Source organism: Chiloscyllium punctatum, chromosome 34, assembly GCF_047496795.1.
Source record: "Chiloscyllium punctatum isolate Juve2018m chromosome 34, sChiPun1.3, whole genome shotgun sequence".
Classification (NCBI taxonomy): Eukaryota; Metazoa; Chordata; class Chondrichthyes; order Orectolobiformes; family Hemiscylliidae; genus Chiloscyllium; species Chiloscyllium punctatum.
Genome location: NC_092772.1, coordinates 11,902,890 through 11,929,976, shown reverse-complemented (window position 1 = coordinate 11,929,976; position 27,087 = coordinate 11,902,890). Strand labels below are relative to the sequence as shown.

General features: G+C 44.3%; 1 long non-coding RNA gene across 2 annotated transcripts in view; it reads left to right on the top strand.

Annotated features, from left to right (window-relative positions):
* LOC140458764 (uncharacterized) overlaps positions 1–27,087 on the top strand; it is a 108,963-nt gene that overhangs the window by 67,961 nt on the left and 13,915 nt on the right. For both annotated transcript variants that reach the window (XR_011953666.1, XR_011953665.1), the window contains exon 3: positions 15,934–16,504. This is a non-coding gene — a long non-coding RNA (uncharacterized lncRNA). The remainder of the gene's footprint in view (positions 1–15,933; positions 16,505–27,087) is intronic.

The window sequence follows — 27,087 nt, the reverse complement described above, 5'->3', positions numbered from 1 at the left end:
ATTTCAGATGTATTTAGGAACACACTTGCAATGCCAAGGCTGACAGATCTATGGGCTCAGTGCTGGAAAATGGGATTAAAATAGTTAGCTGGGAGATTTCTTTACAGCATAAACCCGATGGACCACAACACCTTTTTCTGTCACCACAGATGCATAATATAGGAATATGACAAGCCACAATAGAAACCAGGTCAGAGAAGGTGAAATTAGAATAGATGATACGCGATTGATTTTTTTTTTTTTTGGAGGAAAATGTGACAGAGGTTAAGCGGGACATTGTGGAGCTCTGGGTGCAGGAATCTGAAATAGAAATGGGTTATCCTGAAAGTTGGAATTAAAGAAAGGCACATCACAGAGATTTGAGAGGGTGGACAAGATTAGAGATATGGAGGGTGTTGAGACTGGAGGAGATTAGAGATTGGAGGATGTTGCAGAGATTGAGATGTCTTTGATGCAGAGATAGTGATAGTTCTGAGGCTAGAGAGGAATTATAGAGATAAGGATGCGTTGTTAGCTTTCCCAACCCGACCCCTTTACTGATAATGATTGTTTCTCTGTCCTCATCTGCCATTGCCTCCATAGGCCTGCGACAATGAGAGTTCGCAGATAGTATGTTCCCGTTAAGGCCAAGGCTGGGAGGCGTCGAGAATGCTGCATGACTAGAGAAATTGAGGCTCTGGTCAAGAAAATTAAGAAACTATATGGCAGGTACAGAGCACTAGGTTTGAGTGAGTCCCTAGAGGACTATAAGGGCAGTAGGAGTATACTCGTGGGAAACCAGGATGCAGAAAAGGGGACATGACATAGCTTTGGGAAATAGGTTTAAGGAGAATCCAAAGAGATTCTACACATACACTAAAGACAAAAGAATAACTAGGCAGAGAATAGCGACCCTCAAAGATCAACAAGACTGTCTATGGAACGACAGGAGATGGGAGAGATTCTGTAAGTAATTCATGTCAGTTTTTTACTGAAAGGGGATATGAAAGTTAGAGAAGTTGGAGAAATAAATAGTGATAACTTGGCAAGTGTACATATTATAGAGGAGGAGGTACTGGGTGTCTTAAAATGCATAAAGGTGGATAAATCCCTGGAATCTGATTAGGTGTATCCCAGAACTTTGTGGGAAATTAGGGAAGCTTTTGCTGGGTACCTCGCTGCGATATTTGTAACATCGATCGCCACAGGTAAGGTGCTGGAAGATGGGTGCCATTAGTCCAGAAAGGTGGTAAGGAAAAGCCAGGGAACTATAGACCGGTGAGCCTGAAGTCAGTGGCAGAGAAGTTGTTGGAAGGGATTCTCAGGGACAGGATTTACATGTCATTGGAAAGGCAAGAAATAATTAGGGAGAGTCAGCATGGCTTTGTGCATTGAAATCATTAACTTGGACTTGAGAAAGACACAAAGTTTCACAAATACACACTGGTTAGCAGGTTCAATACCATAGAATTCTGGCGGAACTAGCTGTTTGGATACGGAATTGGCTGGAAGGTCAAACAGTCATAGATGAACAGCACAGACACAGAGACCCGTCGGTTCAACCAGTACATGCTGATCAGATATCCCAATGCAATCTAGTCCCCCCTGTCAGCACCCGGCCCATATCCTTCCTATTCATATACACATGAAGATGCCTTTTAAATGTTGTAATCGTAATGGTCTCCACCACTTCCTCTGGCAGCTCATTCCATACACGTCCCACCCTCTGTGTGAAAACGTTGTCTCTCAAGTCTCTTTAAAGTCTTTCCCCTGATACCATAAACCTATGCCCTCTAGTGCTGGATCCCACATGCCTGGGAAAAGACTTTGTCTATTTATCCTATCCATGCACCTCATGTTTTTATATACATCGATAAGATCACCTTTCAGCCTCCGACGCTGCAGGGAATACAGCCCCAGTCTATTCAACCTCTATTCAACCCCCAGCCTAGCTCAAATCCTCCAACCCTGGCAACGTTCTTGGAAATCTTTCCTGAACCCTTTCAAGTTTCACAACATCCTTCCAATAGGAGGGAGACCAGATTTGTACACAACGTTCCAAAAGTGGCCTAACCAATGTCCTGTACAGCCACAACATGACCTCACAACTCCTGTACTCAATACATTGTCCGATAAAGGAAAGCATACCAAATGCCACCTTCACTATCCTATCTACCTGCACTCCAAGGTCTCTTTGTTCAGTAAATCTCACCAGGACCTTACCATTAAGTGTATATGTCTTGCTAAGATTTGAGTTTCCAAAATGCCAATCCTGAGCCCATTCACCCATCTGATCAAGATCCCATTGTACTCTGAGGTAACCTTTTTCACTGTCCACTACACCTCCAGTTTTGGTGTCATCTCACTAACTATACCTCCTATGTTCACATCCAAGTCATTGATATAAATGACGAAAGGTAGTGGATCCAGCAGTGATCCTTGTAACACTCCACTAGTCACAGTCCTCCAGTCTGAAAAGCGACCCTCCATCACCATCCTCTGTCTTCTGCCTTTGAGCCAGTTCTGTATCCAAATGGTTAGTTCTCCCTGTATGCCATGAGCTTCAACCTTGCTGAGCAGTCAGTGTCATAGTGGAGGGTGCTTTTTGGACTGGAAGCCTGTGATGAGCAATATGCTGTTATGCTGGGTACTGGGTCCACTGCTTTTTGCCATTTATACAAATGATTTCTATGTGAATATAGGAGCTATGGTTAGTAGGTTTACAATAGACACCAAAATTGGAGGTGCAGTGGACAGCAAAGAGACTCCAATCAAATGGGCTGAGGAGTGGCAGATGCAGTTTGATTTAAATAAATGTGAGGTTCTGCATTTTGGAAAAGCAAATCAGGGCAGGACTTCTACACTTAACGGGAAGGTCGTGGCGAGTGTTGCTGAACAAAAATCTTGGAGTGCAGGTTCATAGTTCCTTGAAAGTGGAATCATAGATAGGCAGGGTAGTGAAGAAAGTGTTTGGTGTACTTGCCTTTATTGGTCAGTGCATTGAGTACAGGAGTTGTGACGTCATTTTGCGGCTGTACAGGACATTCATTCAGCCACTTCTGGAATTCTGCTTTCAGTCCTGGTCTCCCCGCTATCGGAATGATATTGTGAAACTTGAAAGGATTCAGAAATAGTGCAAAGATATTGCCAGGGTATGCCGGATTGAGCTATAGGTAGAGGCTGAATAGACTGAGGGTGTTTTCATTGGAGAATCGGATGCTGAGAGGTGACCATAGTGGTTGATAAAATCGTGAGGGACATGGATAGGGTAAACAGCCAGGGTCTTATTCCTGTTTAGGTGAGTCCAACACCAGAAAGCACAAGCGTGATGGAAAAGATTGAAAATTGATATTCGGAGTAAAGTTTCAAGCTGAACTTGTTACGTGTATAGAATGAGCTGCCAGAGAAAGTGTGGATGCTGGTACAGTTACAACATATAAAAGGCATCTCATAGGATATGTGATTGGGAAAGGTTTAGAAGGCTATGGGCCAACTGCTGGCATATGGGACGAGATTAATTTAGGATATATGGTCGGCATGGACAAGTTGGACTGAAGGGTCTGTTTCTGTGCTGTACATCTCTATAACACCAATAAATTAAAATTAATATAGGTTTCTCTTTTATGGAGAGTTAGCAGAAGGCCAGATAATTCTCCTTGGAGCTGAGAAGGTTAAGCAGTGATTTCAAACAGGAGTTGATTGGTTTCCAGGGTATTTCATTTACAGAGAGACAGCGTGAGAAATTTTTAACATCACAATTTTTAGTAACTATTTTCAGGTAACTGGCAAAGAATACAGGTTAAAAATGTGAAGATTATTTTACTCACGAAGTTCTGAGCATCTGGAACAGTTTGACCGACAGCTGGATGCAGATTCAGTAGCTATTGGCAAAACAGTTTTGAAATTTAACTTTTTTAAGGAAGGATTTGGAGGGCTATGTCCAAATGGGAAGTGAGTTGGGATAGACTGGCACCATCTCCAGAGGGAGAGAGTCTAGCCCCAATGGGCTGAATAGCCCCCAGCCCCTGTGCTCTGTGATACTGACCCATTCACTGTGAATTATGAAGCTCATCACAGGGCAGAGCAATAGAGATGTACAGCATGATAATAAACCCTTTGGTTAAACTGGTCCATGCTGACCAGATATCCCAACCTAATCTAGTCCCATTTGCCAACACTTGGCACATATCACTCTACACCCTTCCTATTCATATACCCATCCAGATGCCAAATGGTATAATTGTACCAACATCCTCCACTTCCTGACAGAAGGTTCCATACACGCACCAACCTCAGTGGGAAAAGAAATTGCCCCTCAGATCCATTTTAAATTCTTCCCCTCACATATTAAACCTCTGCCTTCTGATTCCGGACTCCCCGACCCCAGGGAAATGACCTTGTCTATTTATCCTACCCAGGCCCCTCATGAGTTTATAAATCTCTGAGGTCACCCCTCAGCCTCTGATGCACCTGGGAGGATCCCACCACTCAGGTCACTCAGGCCTGGCTGATTGACACAGCTTCAGACCAATAGGAGAGTTGGCATGATCCTCCAGCCAATGGGAGTGAATGAGGGGTGGGTCCAGCAGGCCAACACATGACCATCAGCTTTGCAGGCGCAGTGTCACTGTGAGGGGGGACTGAATGTGAAGGAGTGGGAGGGACAGCAGATACTGGGAGAGAGATGGAGTTAGTGTGGACTGGGAAGGTTGATAAACACTGTTTCAGTCTGCTGGACCTGAATTCTATACTCCGAGTAAAGTAGACCCAAAAAAACTTCGGATGCTGTAAATCACACACAACAACCAGAAGGTACTGGAAATGCTCAGCAGATCTGGCAGCATTTATGAAAAGAAATCAGTTCGCATTTTCAAACCGGTGACTCTTCCTCAGGAACTGATGTTACTGAGAAAAAAATGACCTTTTTTATGCAGAAGGTAGGGGTTAATGAGTAAATGATAGGGGGGTATAGAGTCCAAAGAGAGAGATAAGAGCAGTTGGACGAAGGAGTGGATAACGATCTGATGGGGGGAGGGTGAATAGCTGTTTATGGGGACTGTTAGTGGCTAACCATAGGTAATGTGTAATGGTAGGCTACGTAATAACAAGGCCTGGTATGTGGGGTAGGGGGCAAAGACACTAGGACGTGGGAGAGTTCAGGACCTAAAATTATTGAATTTGATGTTGAAGCCAGAGGGTTGCAGGGTCCCCGAGTGGAAGATGAGGTGTTGTTCTTCCAGCTTGTGTTAAAGTGTGATGCTGGAAAAGCACAGCAGGTCAGGCAGCATCCAAGGAGCAGGAGAATTGACGTATTGGGCATGTCAGCACTTCATCAGATATGTGGGTGGTGGAATACAGCTGAGAGATAAATAGGGAGGGGTATTTGGGGTTGGGGGGAAGGGAGCTAGGGAGGCAATAGGTGGTTGTAGATGGAGGGTAGAATGGACAATTGGAAAGGAAGATGGGCAGGTGGGACTGTTCAAGAGGGTTTTGCCGAGTTGGAGGGTTGAATCTGAGATAAGTTGGGGGAGGGAGATGCGGAAACCTTGATGCCGTGTCGTTGAAAGTTCCCAAGGTGGAAGATGAGGTTTTCTTCCTCCAGGTGTCGGGTGGCTCGGATTTGTGGGATGGAGGACTTGCATGTCCTTGGAAGCGTGGTGATGGAGGGGGTGAGGGGTAGCCGAAATGGTCGGCCACAGGGCAGTGGGGTTGGTTGGTGCATGTGTCCCAGAAATGTTCCCTGACATACTCCACAATTTGGCGTCCCGAGAACAAGGGACACAATAGGTGAGGTGTTTGGGTGGGCAGGGAATTCTGTGCAGGATGTGGGAGGATCCAGTGGTGCCTTGGATGGAGGCGAGGGGGAAGGTGTGGGCAAAGGTTTTCCACCTCTTGCAGTGGCAAGCGAAGGTGCCTGGAGTGGAGGATGGGTTGGTGGGGAGTGTGGATCTAACGTGGAAGTCACAGAAGGTATGATCTCTGTGGAAATGAAAGGGGTGGGGAGGGAAATATATCTCAGGTGGTTGGATCTGATGGTGGAAAGAGCAGAGGATGATGTGTTGTATCTGGGTGGAGGTGAGGATGGGGGGATTCCATCTTTGTTGCATTTGGAGGGGTGGGGTTCAAGGGCAGTGGTGTGGGAAGTGGAGGAAATACATTGGAGGGCATTGTTGACCACATGTGAGGGGACATTGCAGTTCTTGAAAGAGGAAGCCATTTGATATGTTCTGAAGTGTTTTTCCAGCTTGCATCAAACTTCACTGGAAAACTGCAGTAAGCATAAGACAGAGATGTTGGACAGGGAACAGTTTTGTGTGTTAAAGAGCTGGCAAGTGGAATCTCAGGGTCTTTTTTGCAGGCACAATGGAGATCATCAGCCACCATTTCCAACACCGCCACTGAGATGCTAGAAAGTTCCTGTCTCCTCCATTAACAGTTTTCCAATTTCCCACTCCTTTTATGTTTCCAAATGTTCCTGTGTCTCTTTGGGCTCTCTCCCCACCTATTAGTTACTCTTTAACCCCTATCTCTTGTAGTCCAAAGATCTGTAGGTTAGATGAATTGACTGGGATCTCAATAAACAAGTTTCTACAGTCAGCGGAGTCATCAAGATCTGAATATCATTGGCATTTAACTGTGGAAGGAGAAAGGTTTGTCTGTTCTGTCTGTGGGAAAATATCTTCAATATTTTTGTCAAGCCAAAAGCAGACAGATGTTCAAGTCCATGGTTGGATCCCCCTTGGGGTATGTGTTCGGTTTTGGCCCTGCAACTGTGGAAGGAGGTATTGGCCTCAGAGAGAGCACAGATTTATCCAAATTACACCTCGTCTTTTTGCAGGAACTGTCAGATTTAGTCTCAATCATCCACTTTATAATCTTAATCTGTAAACTTCCTACTTTCAATTCTCTGCAAATTTCTCATTGAAATTCCTTGTGGACTCAAATTCCAGCACCATTTCAGGTGGAACGTTCCAGATTCTGACAACTCTCTGTTCATTCAGAAACTGCTGAAGTCCATTTTGACTCTGGGGTTACAAAGGACTGAATTGAAAGATGCAATGCTGGTCCTGAGCTCCCATTGAGATGCATTGGAACAGGACAGGAGGCTGAGGGAAGTGTAGGTGTGAGCAGACAATGAAAATGACAGGGCTGCACTGTGAGGGCTGCTTGGCTCAATGAGAGTGTTTTGGAGTTGGTTGTAAATAGTGAGGTGAGACAGGGAGAAGGTGAAGCTGAAACTCAGTTTTAGTTCAGGACTTTCAGAAATTCACAGTCCCAATGGGAATAGCCAATTTGTCAGTGATACCTGTGGAGTATTTAAGTTTTTAAAGTATGACATATCAGCTAAAGTAAAGATATTTTTTGTTATTATAATGGCCATGTTTGAAGTGAAGGTAGGTTGCTCACTCATTTAAATTCTCTTAATGGGAGTAACTAGATAAATGTAGAGAGATGTTGTGACAGGGCACCTCAGAGCTGTGGTGTGCTCCTCTTGCACAATGTGGGAAATAAGGGACGCTTCCAGTGTCTTCACGGGAAATCAGCAACAGCCAGGTTCATGACACCACAGAGAGCTCTGCTGCACAGATCGGGAGGAAAGAGAGGAAACACTGCTGTAGTGACAGGGGATTCAATGGTCAGGGTTAGGGCGGGCACTGCTGTGGCCACAGACATGAATCCAGGATGGTGCGTTACCTCCTGAAGCTAGGATTCGCGATATCTTGGATTGGCTGCAGGGCATTCTGGAGCTGGATGTTTAACAGCCAATGGTGGTGGAACAAATAGATACTAATGACATCACTTAACAAAGGGATGAGGACCTGAAAGCTGGATATAGGGAGATCAGGGATGCATTAAAATGTAGCTCCTGAAATGTAATAACCCGAGACTTGCACCCAGTGCCATGTGCTAGTGAGAGCATGAATAAGAGGGCAGATCAGTTAGATATGTGGCTGGGGAAATGGTGTACCAGAGAAAGGTTTAGATTCTTCAGGCACTGGGACTGTTTCTGGGTGGGACCTATACCAGCCTGACCGGTTACCCCTGGGCAGAGCTGGGAGAAATATCCTGGTGGGGGCTTTTGCAGTTCCATTGGTGAGTTTATAACTAGTCTGGCTGGGGGATGAGAACTAAAGTGTAGGCTTAGATGGGTCAGATTCTGGACAGGGAATGGGAGGTAGAATATTACTGAAGTTGTCAGCAACTCAGAAAACCAAAGGAAAGGAGGATTAAACGAGGATTGAGTCCCTGTTCATCCATCAGTCCTGCCATCCCAGGAATCAGAGTCAACAAAACCTGGAGCTGTACAGCTCTCTGTCTCCAAGTGCTTCAGTAAAATGGAGGAAATCTGCAATAAAACCAAAAAGCACTGGAGATCCTCAGCAGGTCGGGCAGCATCTGAAATGGTGACAGATGCAGGAAAAATTGCAGCCTTGAAGAAGTTGTGGGATGGCATTATACAGTGTCCACTGTTACAGGGAAAATATCCTCAGCCCCTCCCTATGGTTCAAATATTTCAATACTGGCAACACCCTTGTAAATCTTTTCTGAACTCTTCCAAGTTTCCCAACATATTTCCTATAGCAGGGAGACTGGAATTGAAAGCAGTTTGGGCATTACAAAAATGGCCGAGCCAATAAACTGTACAACCGAAACATGATCTCCCAACTCCTATACTCAGTGCACTGCCCAATAACAGCTAGCATACCAAACACCACCTTCACCGACCTGTCTACCTTCAACCCCACTTTCAAGAACTATCAACCCACACTGCAAGGTCTATTTGTTCGTCAAAACTTCCCAGGAACTTGTCATTATGGGGTTGAGTCCTATTCTAGTAATATATGTCTGAAGTCGGGAGACTAGAATTGAATGTAGTACTCTAAAACAGGCCTCACCAATGCCCTATACCGTCACAACATGTCCTCCTACCCCCCCTATACTCAGTCACAGAATCCCTAAAATGTGGAAACAGGCCATTCAGCCCATGAGACTATAACAACCATCGGAACAACATTCCACATGAACCATGTCACCCAACATTTCCCACAGCTAATCCACCTAACCTGCACGATTTTGGATTGTTTGAGGAAATCAGTGCACCCAGAGGAAGCCCACAGAGAACTTAGAGGAAGAATGTGCAAACACCACACAGAGTGGAATTGAATACAGGTTCCTTTATTGATCAGTGCAAAGACCAATAAAGGTCATTGTCCCAAATGCCACCTTCAGCACCTGATATCCCTGAAACTCCACTTTTCAGGAACTGTACAGTTGTTCTGAGCCCTTCAGAGGGATTGAAGGTGAGGAGGAGAAAACAGGAACAGGGTTGAGTTGTAGATCTATAAAATAAAATAACTGTCTGTCTACTGCCCCTGTCTGTTCCCCTGTGTTTCTCCTGCTCACTTTTCCCCCCTCCCCGCTCTCTGTTCTCCGCCCCGTTCTCTGTTCTCCCCCCTGCTCTCTGTTCTCCCCACCCCAGCTATCTGTTCACCCACGCTCTGTCCCCTACCCCGGTTTTTGTTCTCCCTCCCCCCCCGCTCTCTGTAAACCCCCCCCCCCCCCCGCTTTCTGTCCTCGCCCTCCACACTCCTCTGCCTGTCCCCGGTGCCTGTCTCCTTCCTCTCTCCCCTCACCCGTTTCTGTACCTTCCCTCTCTATCCCCATAACCCTCTCTTCAGACACATGCTCTGCCCACATCTCTCTGCCTACACTCCCCTCCGTGTCTCCTAGTTCCGTACTCCCCAACCACAGGGAAAAGACTTTGTCTATTTACACTCCCCTTGCCCTGCCTGATTTTATAAATCACTATAAGGTCACCCCTCAGCCTCTGACATTCCAGGGAAAACACCCTATCCAACCCTGGCAACATCCTTGTAATTATTTTCTGACCCCTTTCAAGTATGAAAACATTTTTCTGATAGGAAAGAGACTAGAATTGCGTTGGATATTCCAAAACATTCCTAATGAATGTCCTGTACAGCCGCAATATGACCTCCCAACCCCGATACTCAATGCTCTGACCAATAAAGGAAAGCAGACCAACTGCCTTCTTCACTATCCTATCTACCTGCGACTCTACTTTCAGGGAACTATGAACCTGCACTCCAAGATCTCTTTATTTTGGAACACACCCCAGGAACTTACTATTAACTGTATAAGTCCTGCCAAGGTCTGCTTTTCTAAAATGCAGCACCTCACATTTTTCTAAACTGAACTCCTCAGCCCATTCACCGTCTCATGCAGGTCCCCTTGCACTCTGAGGTTTTTTTTCACTGTCGACTACATCTCTAATTTTGGTGTCATCTGCAAATTTATTGACAATACCTCCTATGTTCACATCCAAATAATTGATATAAATGACGAAAAATGCAGGATCCAGCACCGATCCTTGCGACACTCCACTGGTCACAGTCCTCCAGCCTGAAAAGCATCCCGATGGCACCACTCTGTCTTCTACCTTTGAGCCAGTTCTGTATTTAAATGGTTAGTTCTCGATGTATTCCATGAGATCTAATCTTGCTAACCAGTCTCCCATGAGGAACCTTGCGAACGCCTTACTGAAGTCCATGTAGATCATGTCCACTGCTCTGCCCTCATCAATCCTCTTTGTTACCTCTTCCGTAAACTTAGTCCAGTTCATGAGACATGATTTTCCACGCACAAAGCTGTTATGAATATCCAGGACTGAACTCTGTATATTAGGGTCTGCATAGGTGTTAATATTCTGTATAAAGTTCACGTACACCAGCTTTGTGTTAGTGACTGTGTATTCAGTCTTGTTAATATCGCCAAGACAGGTGAGTTCCTTTTGAAAGGCAGTCCCTATATCCCGAACCACCTCCCACCTGCTCTGTCTCCTCCATCCCCACCATAGACAGAAAGTGGGAGGAGGTCATGGAGTTTCCATATGAGTGAGATTGAGAACATCTTCCCTTCTTTCCACTAGCCCACCAGGAAATGATGGTAGTGTCCTTACCTCTGGACAAGGAGAATCGGGTTTAGAGTTGAATGACAGCATCTTTGAAGAGGCTGATTGGAAAACGTGCCCAAGCCACCAGTCCATACTGTCTTTCAGCTATCCCTGCCTGAGCCTCCAAACAGAACCTTCCTGTAGTTTCTCTCCTGTCAGACTCTTCCCATTGCTCAGTTTGTCCAGGATCCCCTCCTGCTTCTGCACTGATCCTGACCCTCACTGACCTGCCCATCCCCCAATGTCCTCCACATTCGTTCATTGTTTACAATCCCATTGTCTCAGTCCAGCCCCGCCCCCTCCACTCCATTGGGCAGCAGCTGCTGTCAATCACCCAGGTTTCTGTGTGATCTGGAGCATGTGCTATTGGAGGGGAGACCAGTGCACAGGCGCAGTGCTGCGCAATTATTGGCGTATGTGCAGTATGGCTCAGTGCCAGGGAGGGAGGCTGTGGGCGTGTGGGATTAATCTGTCATTGGCAGCTCCCTCTGAGAGCAGGACCCAGAGGAATGGCCCCTCTCCTGGTATCCTGACGAATTGTCAAAGTATCAGTGGGGGAGCATTTTTCAGAAAGTTATCAGAACTCGTGTGAATATTCAGGAATATTATGGAAAAGGATAAGGATAGGCATGCAATTAGAGTGCTAATTTGGTTCATTTTAGTTCAACCAGATATGATTTGACCAGTGTGTGCAAGAAGCAGTGTGTGCAGGATGGTGCTCATCAGAGGTGGGCTGGGGAAAATAAATAAGAGGTTCCAGATTGTGGAAAAAAAACAATGTCGGTCTGACCAGGAAGGAAACCGTGGGAGGTGGGGGCAGGATTCTCCAACACCCAGGAGGCTCCGAGTCAGAATCATTGATTTGGTTCATAGTCTGTAGACAGGAGCTAGGAAATTGAATTCAAATAGAGGAGAGAGAAAAAAAAAACTGGGTGTGGAGGAAAGGAGTGAGGAGACTGGTTTGGATTTCAGTTCATGAAAGAAAGAAGTTGAAACTGTCATTTGAAGCTTTGGGGGAACAAGGAAACTACAACTTAATATTACAATTATCTTACGAATCCTGTATTAACAGTGGTGAGTTGTTTTCTCTGTTGGGTACTGAAAGGGTGAATTTGCGGTTAAGAAATTCAGATTGAACTTCATGTTCAAATCTGATATTCAGATCGGCACGGATCAAGTAAATATCATTAGCCATTTCATGTGGAAGGAAAGGTGCATTCTGTCCATGAGCAAATATTTCAAATATCAGTGTGACTGGAAAAGTCCATGTTAGTATGGTGAATGTGGAGAGACAGTTCATTTGGTTGTAAAAGTCTGAAAAAACATGGCACATTTCCCAGGAACAGTCAAGCCTCAGATTTATTTTGTATGAGGACAAGTTTTTAATTAATCATGCAACCAGAAAGACACAACGATAACTGTCTCATGAAAAAACCATGAAAATGGGAATTTTGTAAAGGAGTGAATTATTGATCATGGCTTGAAATCCATTGGCATTGTCACGTCGGTTCCAGCCTCGTGGGGAAACCCTGGAAATGTGATGAATGCAGTGTAGGGTTCAGTTATTTAAATGTAAAAAGTGCAGAAGAAATTAAAAGGATGTTGCCCGGGCTCAGGGGTCTGAGTTATAGGGAAAGGTTGGACAAGCGTGGACATTTTATTTAGATCAGAGGAAACAGAGGGGGGAATCTTTTATAGAAGTGTATAAAACCATGAGAGGCTTGGGTAAGGTGAATTCACTCGGTCTTATTCCAAAGGCATCAAGGACTGGGGGCGTCAGCTTAAGGTTAGAGGAGAAAGAATACAAGGGAACCTGAGTGGCAACTGAGGGTGGTACATGCATGGAATGAGGTGCCAGTGGAAGTGGTTAGGTGGGTACATTAACAACATGTGAAAGGCATTTGGACAAATACATGGATAGCAAAGAGTCAGAAGCAGATGGGCCAAGTGCAGGGAAATGGGGTTCGCGTGGATGGGTATTCTGGTCGGCATGGACCAGTTTGGGCCAAAGGGCCTGTCTCTGCAGTAGGACGCTATAATTTTAAGTATATTTGCTATTTGTCCCACTATCTCTGGTAGCACCCTGGGATGTATTCCATATGGGCAAGGAGATTTGTCTACCTTTAGCTACATTAGCTTGCCCAGCTCTAACGCTTTCGTGACAATGGTTATTTCTTGGTACTCACCTTCCTTGGTATCCTTATCAATTACTGGCATGTTCTTCATATCCTCCACTGTGAAGACTGACTGCTCTGTATTCATATTCCTGAACCCTGCTGGATAGGAATAACTAGGCACAGAACTCTGAGAGGTCTTCTTTTAGTCTTTATTGATGAGACATGGCAGTTACCTGGATAGTGTAGATGCAAAACACCTCCAGGCATTATCATGTAATTTTCCCATATGCAGCTCCCATTCTTTTACGTTTGTGACTTAAGGTTTTGAATAGAAGCTGTCTATCAGCATTATCTCCATGGCACTGGCAGTTTAAAACGTCTAGTTTAGCTCAGCACTTTGTAGTTAAAAGACAAACCTCTCCCCCACGGCTCACTCAAGTACCTGACAGACACTTCAGTTTCAGTGGGGTTGTCTGTCAGGATTCTGATATGGAGGAGCCTGTGTTGGGGTGGGGTGGACAAAGTTAAAAATCACACAACACCAAGTTGTAATCCAACAGGTTTATTTGGAAGTACAAGCTTTTGGAGTGTGCTGTGAATTTTAATTTGATCAGGATTATCTCTATGGTAACAGTTAAGTGCTTCAACAATTACATAGGCCATATGTTCCCCACACAGGATGTTCCCCTCTCGCAGTGAAAACTGCTATTCTGACCATGGGGATAGCTACTCATCACTTTTCTCCCCAAATCCCATCTAGGTTTCTGTAGATCTTTGAAGATTTTCCAATCTCCTAGTTTCTCGCTGGTCTTTGCCAATTTGTATGCCTTCTATTTCAATTTGATAAACTCCCTTATTTCCTTAGCCACCCATGGCAGATTACTCCTTTTCCTACAGTCCTTCCTTTTCACTGATATATACTTTTGCTGAGCACTTTGAAAAATTGCTTTGATATTCCTCCACTGTCCATCAACTCTCCCACTGTAAATATTTGCTTCCAGTCTACATTCGCCAACTCTTGCCTCATCCTGTTGTAGTCTCCATTGTTTAACACAGGATCTTGGGATTGGATTTAATCTTCCCACTTTCCATCTGAATTCTAAATTCAACCAGAATTATCACAAGTCTTTTATCAGATTATGAGGTGAGGTGATGTTACCTGGGTGTTTGGGTTTTCTTTGTCAGAGACATTGGCTTTGTAATAAAGTACAGGATATATATTCACAACAGAGTATTCTGGACGGTGTAAATGTACAACGCAATCTAAAACCATAAATCACTGTCTCCCCTCAGTTTAAAATTGCAAAATCATTATCTCCTACACACTTCCTCACTATCTAAATTTGGATTGCTAATCCACCTGACTATCCTGCTTTTACATAAAATCTCCTTTGGTGAAGGTGGTGAGTTTTGGATTCAGCTTTCCAGTTATTACCGTAAGAAGATAAGCCCTGGGCCCAGGGGAGGCAATGCAGCCCTTCGAACCAGCTCCACCATTTAATACGGTGATGATTGAGCTCACCTCGGTCTCAGCTGGATTTTCCCGCCTGCTCTTTCTCACACTTCAATTCATTGCAAATTAAAAATCTGTATCTCTTCATTAAATTTGGTCATTCTCATGGCATCCACCACATTTTCAATAGGGAATTCGATAGATTCACAACACATCGAGACAGGTTCATTCTTCTTCATGAGAATAGAATAGAATGCCTATAGTGCAGAAACAGGGTATTCATCCATTGAGTCCACACCAACCCTACAATGAACATCCCATTCAGACCCACTCGTTCCCTGTAACACTGCATTTCCAATGGCTAATTGTCTAATCGGCACGTGCATGGACACTGTCAGCAATTTAGCATGGGCAATCCACCTAACCTGCACATCTTTGAACTGTGAGGAAACTGGAGAACTGCACGAAACCATGCAAACATGGGGAGAATGTGTAAACTCCACACAGTCGCCTAAGGTCCCTGACGCTGTGAGGCAGCAGTACTCGCCACTGAGCCACCTCTGCTTAAAACCTACTGGGCCTTATTAACCTCCCTATCCCCCAATTGGCTGAATCTATGTTCCTTACGTCAGAAATCAGGTTGTCTAAGCGGATGTCTCAGTAAATCCCAGTGACGGACCACATGTCCCGTTTGTCTGAATGGGGATCCGATACACTACATCCTCCACCCCACACATTTTTCATTCACGTTCCAGAGACAGGTCTCCAGTGGCTGCATGAGGACTGCAACTCCCAAATTCCGAGGCAGGGACCGCACATCTGTGGGGAAACCTGCACTGCTCATGTACAGAATGTGGGTGGGTTTTGGAGCGTGTGCTTTGGGGTAACTCCTGGGAAGTATTTCACACTGTGATTGTCTGGAGGAGGAACGTATTTGCATGTAGTATTGATCTGTTAGAGGGTCAAAGTGTCACCACGCCCACATGGGACAAAGTTCCATTCCCAACTTGTCATAACACTGGAATCGACCAATGAGAAACAAAAAAGGATGTGACCCATTCTCCCAAACTGAAGGTTCCTCTTCTGTCCAAGATCTGCCACCTCCCTTTCTGTTTCCTTTTGTTTCATTCTGCTGTTACATTATTGACTTGCAGCAACTGAAGGGAAAGGAAATCAACCCAGAAAGGGTGCAGAGTCTAACCAGGGACGGGAAGTGGTGGCATAGACCTGTTTATCAACAATTCCATGAGAATGGGGAGGGTGTACATTAGGGGTAGCAGAGTCAGAATGGTGGGAGAGAGTAAGTGGGCTGGAGGGTTACAGCTTTGGGGGAAAAAAGGGGAAAAAGATATTCCAGCAAAACCAGGACTGTCTGTTCTGAATTTCTAATCTGTACATATTCATTTATTCAGGGTGCTAGATGGTGAAGATTTGCAGACTGAAATCTCAAAATCATGTGCAGATTGTGATTAAGTTAACCAGCATTTGAAGAACCAAAGATCGAGAATCACTCGGCCAAAATCCTGCAACACTCTCCCTCCCAGCATTGTCGGTCTATCTGTGCCAAATGGACTGTGAATGGTACAAGACAGCAGTTCACTACCATCTTCTGAAGGGTAACTAGAGATGGGGTATAAATGCTGGCTGAGCCAGTGATGCCCATATCCTGGAAACGGTTTCTATCTCTAGTTGCTGAAACCCAATTGATGTTACTGCAGGATGATGAGGGATACTGAATACATCCTCCAGTAGGCAGCACCATCATATTACCCCTGCCCACACCCACACAGTAACACCACAACGCCACTGGAACAAAAGGCAGTGAAGCCCAAAGAGGACTTTGATATAGTTCTTTGAGGTAAAGTCACGAAAGGGGATTGGAACGCAGCAGGAACAGGAGACTGAGCTGGATGGTCGGCTGTTTCCCATTGAATGGTGGAGCAGGATTGAAAGGCCGAATGGCCTCCTGCTGCTATCTCCCAGGTATGTATATAACCATGGAGCCCGGGTAGGAAGAAGTGGACAGGGATTCTACAGGACATCGCACCTCCACATCAGTTTTCAGTGAGGGATGGTTTGATGGATTTTATTTAACAGAAGGTTAGTGAATTTGGTTCTAAAATATTGTAGGTATTTATTCCACAATAAATAAAACTGAAAGAAAAGAAATGAAACTATCTGAATATAACAGTTTTTTTAAAAAATTCAAACGCCCTGTAAAACAAAATCCTGTCTATTCCTGGACACCATCACTTTCCAGTTACTCAAACTCCAGGGAAATATTCCCTCTCTGTCTGAACCTTTGGTTTGATTTAACTGCTTTTCAGTTCTTCTTCTTTGAGCTATGAAGTGTTCTTTTTCCCCCCATTTCTCCTACCCAGACATGTTATCACACACAACTGAGCAACCTTCCCACCATCAAAATACTCATTACACCATTTTGGGTTTTGTTAATATATTTTGTTACCAGCAGTAAGCAACCCATGTAACCAATAGAATATTTACAAACAAAGCCCATTAGGGCAAAGCAAACTATTACAAATGACAGAGTGGGAAGGGACCAAATCAAAGTAGAGTTGGGGGAGAGGGAGCAGCAGTGGAAATAAAGCACTGTATCCACTGCGATGCCCACCTCTATCTAAAGGCATCGCAAACATTGAGACAAACCACATGCTCCTTCTCCAAGGACACCCTGCTGTGTAGCCTTTATACTCAATCATAGAATAGAATCCCAAAAGTGTGGCAGGAGAGCATTGGCCCATGAAACCCCACCAACCATCCAAAGAGCATCCCACCTGGAGCACTCCATCCCTGTAACACTGCATTTCCCATGGCTGATCCACTGAGTCTGCACAATCCTGGACACTGTAGACAATTTAGCACAACTGATCCACCTAACACACAAATCTTTGAACTGTGGGAGGAAACCAGAGCACCTGGAGGGGGCCCACACTATCCTGGGGAGAATATGGGAACTCCACACAGGCTGTTGACCAAGGCTGGGCTCCAACCTTGTACCTGGTGCTGTGAAGCAGCAGTGCTATAATCCCAATTTAAATCAAAACAGATGATCCCTGCTCTCTGTCACGTTGCTGTTTGTGGAGACTTACTGCCCAGAGAGACATCCTGAGATTCAGAAAGAGACAATATAAATTCAGTCAACTCCAGCCGAGTTAATGTGATTAACAATAACATCAATACTCCAACAGTGCCATCAGACCTCGTACCTACTCTATTATTTACGATTTTTAACCCATGGGAAGTTTGTTACCAGCTTCGATGACAGCCATAATGCTCTGACCACTTTGACGGAGCCAGTGCAAGTCAGTTCGAATAGTTATCAATAGATTGAATCTAAACACGATGCCCCACAACAGGAAGTGCTCTGACACACAATGCCCGTAAGTCAAGGTCATTTTCCTAAAACCACTCACATCTGGCAATACCATTGGAGATATTGTATACAGTAACCTTTCAGTCTCAATTGTCAGTTCCAGTCCATGAAGCAGCCAGGAACATGCACCAGTGAATTGAATTCTAACAGCAGCATTGCCCTGGCAGGAGAGATTGAGGATCTTGAAGCTGTCTTCTCTGGAGTATCTAAACATGAAACACTTCAAAGGAACAAAAATCTTCAAGAGCTCGAGAGGATAGATACAGGAGGGATGTGCTCCTAGGCTGGTGTGCCTGGAATAAAATAAGCACTAACTATGGTATCTTAATCCAGCATCCCCTTTAGCTGCATAAATGTAAAAGATTTATTTGCTGCTCTAATTCCACTCCCAGTTTTAACTGCTGTAAAGTTGATGACTATACAAATGTTTAAAATATAATTTAATCTATCCCAAAACCTCTCTGTACCTGTGTCTCACTTGTGTTCACTGAGACCCTCATTCAATCTGACCGCTTTACAAACCCTGCTCTGTATTTCCTTAGAGGGCTCAGAATGAAATATTCACTGAATTGTTACTGCGCAAAAGGAGGCTGATTGGTTCATCAGTTTTCCAAAAGATCACCTCACTGAATACCATTCTTCTCCCTTTACCTCATAAACCTTCCCATTCATCCTCTTCCAATAACACCAGCGAGTTCACAAGTAACCACAGCGATTGGATTTGTTTTGTTTGTTCATGGGATCATGGCATCACTTGCTGGGGCAGCATTTGTCATCCATTCGAACTGCCCAAGAGATGGTTCAGAGTCAACCACGTTACTTAGTGTCTAGATTCACATGTAGGCTGGATCAGGTCAGAATTAACAGTTTCTCAGACCCAATGACATGAAGAGTTGATTTCTGGCCTATTATCTTATTTCTGAAATGATAATGAATAATATTTACAGTTGAATTAAAGGTGAAAGATCAAAATGGGTTTTATTCTGATTGAGCACATCCTCCTGTTTTCTCAGTTGCTATTGACAGTCTCATTCCTCTCGCACCAGAACCTGTTCCAGAGAGTGTTACAGAAAAGGCAGAATGGTCAGCTGCAGGTGGTCACTTGACCGGTCGCTGGACCCAAAGGTTCACTCTCCACAGATGCTGCCAGATCTGGTTTTTTTCCAGCAATTCCTGTTTTTGTTCCTGATTTCCAAGCATTTGCAGATGTTTCATTTTTGAATATTGATCTTGTCTGGTGCAGAGGAGTTTATTGATGAGTTTGGATGGTTTTGAAAATTGCAACTTAGGCCACAAATCAGCCATGATCTATTGAATGGCAGAGCAGGGTTGAAGGGCTGAATGGCTTCCTCCTGTTCCAATGAAAGTGATCCATCTGCAGCTTGTGGTAACATTTCCCCTCACTGCTCCCTTCCCCTCCCTGTCTAACACACTGTTACTGACTGAACAAACCTCCTGTGTTTGAACTAAACCTGCTCATGTTCAGTGGTTCCCTCTCCTGCCACCCGGGTTTAACTCTCATCATGGAATGCTGTCTCGTGTTACTGCAGGAATGCCCACAAGGACTAATCCTGGAGTCTGTGTCCCCTGGGATCCAAAAATCCTGTTTATTTCCTTCTTCCTATTTCATTCTGGCATTGAACTCTCGGTTTCAATCCATTCTCCTGTCATCCTCTTCAACATGCCCATGTGGGTGGGCTGGAGGCAGCTGGCACCTGAGATTGTGGGAGGAGGCAGATTCAATCATGGATTTGGGAAAACACTCAGACAATGACACATCCATCTGATTGTTGACTCAGACAGATAGGCAGAAAGAAAGACGCACATTTAGATAGCACCTTTGATAACCTGGGGCAATGATCATTCTTTAACCCAATGATTTCAACCACAAATCTCTGAAAACACAGACACAAAGTTTCCTACTTGTACCAGGTTGTCTCTCAGCCTCCTCTTTTCTTAGGAAAAGAGTTTTAAGCTGTTAAGCCTTTCCTGGTGATTATAACTTCTGTGTTTCTGTCAGATGTGTGACTGAACCTTTATTTTCCTGTTGTGAGTGATGCTCGTAGCAGAAACAGTTCCTGACCTGTGAGGGTTTCGGTTGGAGTATTTATATTTACACTTTCATTTCCACCCTCACATACAGTGTGAAATTGATGTAAAACAGAAGGAAAGGATTGAGTGAGCACCCACAGAAACACAAAAGGCAGCATGTGTACCTGAGTTGAATGAACCTGGACTTAGGAAAATGTGACAACAATCACAACTAGGTAGAATTAGAGAATCCTTTAGGCACACAAAGAAACTATTTGGTCCATCGAGTCTGCAATGACTTGCTGTCCCACCCTACCTCCGTAACCCCACATTTACCATGGCTAACCCAACCCATCTAACCTACACACTACAGGTCATGTTAGCACGGCCAATCCATCAAACCTGCACATCTGTGGGAGGGTCACATATTATGTTTAAGTGTTCAGGATTTTGGATGAAGCTCACAAATACTTGGCTCTGACACAAATCCTCTTTTTTTTTTCAAAATAAAATCTGGGGGAAACTGCAGCCAGAAAGATTTCCGATTATCTCATGAGGAAGAGAATTCAAAACTCGTGCCACTGACCCAGGGGGCGCAGTGCAGTCACAGAGGTCTGCGAACCATCAGAAATGTAACAAGTTGTGAGCAATGTGGGAGTGAGACAAGGACAAAAACAGTCTGTCACACGGGGGAAGGCAGGAGAGATTAAATTGCAGAAATGGTAGTTGGGGCTGGGAAAGAAACCAGGAAACAAGGTGAGCAGGTGTCAAAGAAATACATTGAAAAAACAGATTATAACAACATAGAGGGCAGAGTACGCAGTCTGAAATTGTTGTTCTCATTGGTGAGTACAGAACGCTGTAAAGCCTGGGTCATTGTATTATAGCCAACACATGCAAGATAGGCCAAGTGGCCTCGATCTATGCTGTAACTTTCTGATAAATGTATTCTGACATTTGGAATTCAGGTCGGATGATGTTCATAAATTCTCAAATTGGACTTGAGTTTAATATTCTGGAGAAATGTTAAATCAATCACAATGATCCCATTCTGCAGACTTTAGTCCGCAGCCCTGCATGTTCCAGCATCTCAGTTACATCCATGTCCTTTTATTCTAATGTGATGCTGGTTCCTGCCTCTGCCACCCCATCAATGAGATCCTGCTCCCCACCATCTCGGAGTGAAATGAATTCTCCCCTCCCATTCTTTCTGAGAATTAGTTTCAATCTAAATCCTTCAGTTTCTGACCTCTCAGTTAATGAATAGCTCCTTCCTATCCACTCGATCTGGATTCCTCAGCATTTTATCACTTCAATTAAATCTCAGCTCATCCTCCTCAGAAATCATCCCCAGCCTATCCAACCTTTCCCCAAAGCAGAAATTTTCCAATTGTAGAAACATTCTGATCAATCTCCTCTGTACCCTCTCTGGTGTGATCACATCAACCCTGGAATAAGGGGATCAGAAGTGTGTGCAGTACTTTAACCGCAGTCAAACGAGTGTTCCTGACATTTCCCGTGTCACCTCCGTGTTCTTGTGGTTGTCGCTCAGACAAGAAGTGTCCTGGTTTTCCCAAATGGAACTGGATGTGCACTCCATAGGGCTGGGATTCCCTACCATGTGTTTATTTGTTAACTAATCCTAAATTAACTTCAGATTAAAACAAGATTATCAGTTCCCTACCAATCAACTTCTTCCATTATATTCAAGCCACCTTACTTTTTAAAATCTCTTTAAAATTATTACTATCTAAACACAACAGGCTTTAAGTTGCTGATCAAGTATTCAGATGTCTCCACTGTTACAATCACTTGAAGATTATCTTTTCCTTCAGCTACATTTGGTGAATTGAACACTGATTGTAAATATATGAATATCAAACGGACTTGAGTTTTATGATAATTAATCCAGTCTGACATTCTTGTTGGTTAATATCTTGAAGAGAACTGTCCTCAGAACTCCAGCTGTGCTCTGACTTCATTCACAACTGGATGTGGCTGGACTGCAGATCTTAGATCTGTTCTGTTGTTTCCCGGATTGCTTTGCTCTGTCTATCACTTGCTGCTTATGCTGTTTGGAACACAAGTAGTCCTCTTTGGTAACTTCATCAGGTTAACACCTCATTTTTAGGTATTCATGCTGCTGTTACTGGCATGCCCTCCTGAATTCTCTCAGTTGAACGAGGATTGATCCTCTGGTTTGATGGTAAGAGGCAAGTTGGGGAATATGCTGGGCCGTGATTCTGTAAGTATTGTTGGAGTACAATTCTACTGCTGTTGGTGGAAGGAAAGAGCTAAACTCTTGCACTGTAAGCCGTATATGTAAGAAGCTACATGCAGTATCATGAACACGGATAGGCCAAGAAATGAAATGCGAGCATCACTGTATAATGAGGCAGGATCACAACTGCAGTAAGGGGAGATTAAGAGCCAATTTGACATAGGAGTAGGGAAAGAAGCAGCTGATCAGATTGTCTCATTCATAGTCATAAAGAGACTCTGTGAGATTATTGTACTGTTGGAGTTGAGGATGGAGGAGGTCGGGGAGATGGAGAGTCCTTCTACAGAAACTAATCTGTCTGAGAGTTATGGGATTGACTTGATTGCCATGCATTTAATAGAAAGCTAATTGAAACTGTTTTTATCCCCAAAAGATAACAAGACAATAGAAACAAACCCCAGAATAGATGGTTCAGAGATGGGTGTCAATAGCCCATCAACATCCAACTCCTGCAATTATTCAGCAAACGTAGGTGTGATTACCCTGTTCTGATCAACCAGAAAACTGCTGTTCACTCTGTGCAGATGGACAGTGATGTGGGGAAGTATTGTCCGAGTGGTATTGTCACTAGACAGTTAATCCAAAGCCCCAGATGACGTTCTGAAGACCTGGGTTCAAAGCCTGCTGCGGCACTTGGGGCAATTTGAATTCAATAAAAAAAACTTGTGAATTCAGAGTCTAATGATGACCATTAATCATTGTCAGAAAAACCTATCTGGTTCACTAATGCTCTTTCAGGAAGGAAGCTGCCATCCTTACCTGGTCTGGCCTACATTGTGACTTCAGACCCACAGCAATGTGGTTGACTCTTACCTGCCCTCTGGGTAATTAGGGATGGGCAGTAAATGCTGCCGGGCCAGCGACACCCTCATCCTGTGAATGAATAAAGGAAAATAAAAATCTGTACCCAGTGTGAATCTGTACATATTCAACAATGTTGTGAACATTACCAAAAGTAAGTTCTCTATATGCAAAACTTTATGAGCTGCCAAAACCATTGTTCATTACATGGTGTGAACAAGAGAAAAAAATCCTTCAACTTATGGTTATGAGTAAATTCACTGGTGTCTCAGCAGAATGGATGCCTGAGTGAATCCCTACCCCCCACACCCCACACCCCCCCCCCCCCCCCCAACACACACACATCAGGTGAACAGCTTCTCCCCAATCTGACTGGTTTGGCCAGTTTCCAGGTGGGATGGGTAAAGAATTCCCTTCCTGTATTCCTCACATTTCCAGGGTCTGTCCCTAGTCTGGCTGCACTGGTGTTTTGCCATTTCAGATAAATGCTGGCAGACTGTTACACACACTGTTAGACTCCCTCCCCCCCCCACCACCCCACCCCGCACCCCCCAAAAGAACCCAGTATAAAGCAGTAAACATTATCTCCTGCTGCGGAGGGACAGCCTGTATTGGTCTGAGTCGGAACACTGAGCAGATTTACAGAAATGACAACTTAATCGGTGACCAGAGCAAGTTAAGCAAGTCCAAATAAAATGCATTATAGCACAGAAAGAGGCCCATCAAATCCAAGCTGGCTCTCTGTAGTAGAATCCAATATTCTCATTCTCCATCCATCCCCCAAACTCTGCGATTTTATTTCCCTCAGATCTGATATTTTTTTTATCAATCATTCATCTTCTCTGCTTGCACCACCATAATAGGCAGCATGTTCTGCATATTTCCAGCCAATACAGTCAGCAGAAACACTTACTCATCTCCCACGGTCTCAAAACCTCACATCTGGTCTTAATTCTTGTGCTATCACCTATCGAATACAGATATTTTTGTCTGCTATATCTAGGTCTGTTATAATCTTATACAGCTTCATCAAAAATATTTTCTACTTCGTCACTTCAAATAAAATAGTAATCTCTTCAAATCAATCCAGTGACTGCATTTTCTTCATCAGTGAACCACTCCAGTAAATCTGTACTCCACACCCTGAAGATCACTCATATCCTTCCTTGTTAATGTCTGTTTTGTTCCATAAATCCAGACGACACAAGTTTTCTATACAACAGCAGTAGCTTTATTATCGGACAGCTGGCAAGAGTTTCAAAGAATCTCTAAAGTAGCCGAGTGTCTATTTGTACAGAGTCATTTTCACGAATCTCTGCCTTACCCACAGAGACAGTATATTTAATAAGAATTAGACAAAGGCATATCAGTCACATGGGCGATTGCCATTACCTATTTTAAAGCTGGTAATTATGAATTAACAAAGCTTGATGAATGCCAATGTCCTGTGATAATGTGTGATGGATTACAGAAACTGATTATCGTATTGTTCATGATTATGTGTTGACAGGAAGAGATTAAGGCAGAAAGGTTCTTCTTTCAGTAAATGGGGGATTCACTTACCTATGCTAATATGGAGGGGAAGTAAGACAATGGGAGCAGGAGGCAGTTTAACAGGGTTGTGCCCAGGGCTCTCCGTCTTGTCTGGAAAGGGCAAATTGCTCTATCTGGTGTTATGGTGGAATCCACATGTGTGGCTCCAAGAGGTTCTGTTTCGAAGGTACAGTCCGCCTCACCCCTACTGAGGTGTTCAGTCTGTATTGGAAGAGTACAGGCCTTGTATTCTTACAATACGGCAGTAAGACCTTTGGCAGGAGAATGTTTAACCCTTGAGTCGCCAATGCATCCTGAAAGAGAAGCAAAGTATGGAACAGGCCCCTCTGTGGTATTTTAACTTCCTCATCCTGAACCAGGAATCTGGTGGCCACAATTGGATGCAATGATTGACTGTGACCTAACTAGAACTTTGTCAACGGTCTGCATCGTTTCCATGAGTATGTTATCATTCCCTCTATTAATGAAGCCCAGCATCCTATACGTTTACTCAAAATACTTTATGTTCTCTCTCCTTTAAGGATTTGTACACATTGTCCCGCATTCCTGCTGTCCTGCTCTCTATGTCTGTGCCATTCAAATATATATTCCCTTTCTACATTGCTTCTCTCAAAATGCATCAACTTACTGTGTGTTCTAAAGAAGAGACATATTATACTCAAAATATTATCTCTCGCTCCACACATTCTCCCCCCTGGAAAACAGAACAGTACAGCACCGGAATAATCGGCCCACCATGTCTGTGTGGATCATGATGCCATTCCAAACTGATTCCATCTGCCTGTACATGATCCATATCCCTGCCACCCCATGTCCGCTTATCTGTCTGTCCAAATGCCTCTTAAACATTGTGATTGTTTCTGCTTTTACCATCTCTCAGGCAAGTACTTTCTTGTCACTGACCACCTCCTACATAAGAAACTTGTCTGACACAACTCCTTTTTAACTTGCACAGATGCTGTTGGAAATGCTCAGCAGGTCATGCAGCATCTGTGAAGAAAAATCCGTTAAAGTTTCGGGTCCGGTCCCCCTTGCTCAGAAATGTTAACTAATTTCTCTTCACAGATGCTGCTCGAACTGCTGAGCTTTTTCAGAAACTTCTGTTTTTCTTTCTGGTTTACAACATCTTCTGTTCTTTCAGTTTTCATTTCCTTTAAACTTGCCCCCTCTCCCCTTAAATCTATGGCCTGTGGAATTGGTAATTTCCACTTGGAAAACGATTCAGAGTATTCACTCTGTTTGTGCCTCTCGGATCACTCCACAGCCACTGACTTTCCAAAGACAACAATCCAAGATTTTCCAACCTCTCCCAATCCAGTCAACATCCTGGTAAACCCATTTCCACCCTCTCCAAAGCCTCCACATCCTCCTTATAATGCGGTGCCCAACACAGCCCACAATCCCCCAAAGGTGGCCTAATGACAGTTTTATATTCACTCCCCTGACAGAAGAAGGCGAGCCTGCCATCCACCTCCTTCACCACATTCAGGGAGCTGTGAACTTGCACCTGAAGATCCCTCTGTATATCAGTGCTGCTCAGGGCACTTCCTTTTAGTGTATACATTCCTCTTACAATGAGCCGCCCAAAACGCATCACGTCACACTTGTCTGAATTAAAATCTATCTGCAATTTCTCCGCATAACCTTCCAACTGATCTCGTCCTTGATGTTTCCTTTGACAACATTCTTCACGACTCACAACTTCTTCACTTTGTGCCATCTACAAACTTGCTAATTAAATCATTTACATTTTCAGGCTAATCATTTATATGTATTACAAACAACAGATGTCCCAGCTCTGACCCTTGTGGAACAGAGGCACTGGTCACAGACCTCCAGCCACCAACATACCCCTGCACAACTGTTACTGGGAGAAATATCAAAGAGGAGCCTTGAGTTCTGTGCTGAGCAGCACGACCAATGTTTATTCAGAGCTCCTTACGAATGCATGATGGAAGAGTTCCCTCTCTGGAATTCTGTGGCTCCCCCAGCCAAGTCCAGCATTTTGATGTGTTTCTTTCATACGTTCCACTAATATTTCCACCCCCCCCCCGGACCCGATCTCCTGGTTTCGGGATGTCAGCTCGGATGTTTATGAGCTCCCTTTCCCAGTCTCTGATTCTCTGTCCATCTGCAACTTCCCCTCTCAGCTCATGCAGTTGCTTTGTCAGTTCTTTCACAAATTGTTTCACCCTATTCTTGCCACTGTACATCTCCTGCCCTCCCACTACCATACCCTCTGGCAGCTGCATAGTCCAAATTCAAAGGGGGATTGCTCGGTTCCCTTTGCTGGGGTTGATGTCAGTTTCATTAGGATTGTGGGGTGTACACTAACCCATCCCGGCCTGTCTCTGTCAGGGCCTTAGTCAGACTAGCTTTCAGTGTCTGCTTCATTCCTTCTACTGTCCCTGAGCTCTGGGGGTGGGATGTGAGATGGGATTTCTGCTTAACTTTGTTTCCTGGAGCATGTGTCCCTTGGTCAGAATCTGCAGGGGAATGTTTCCA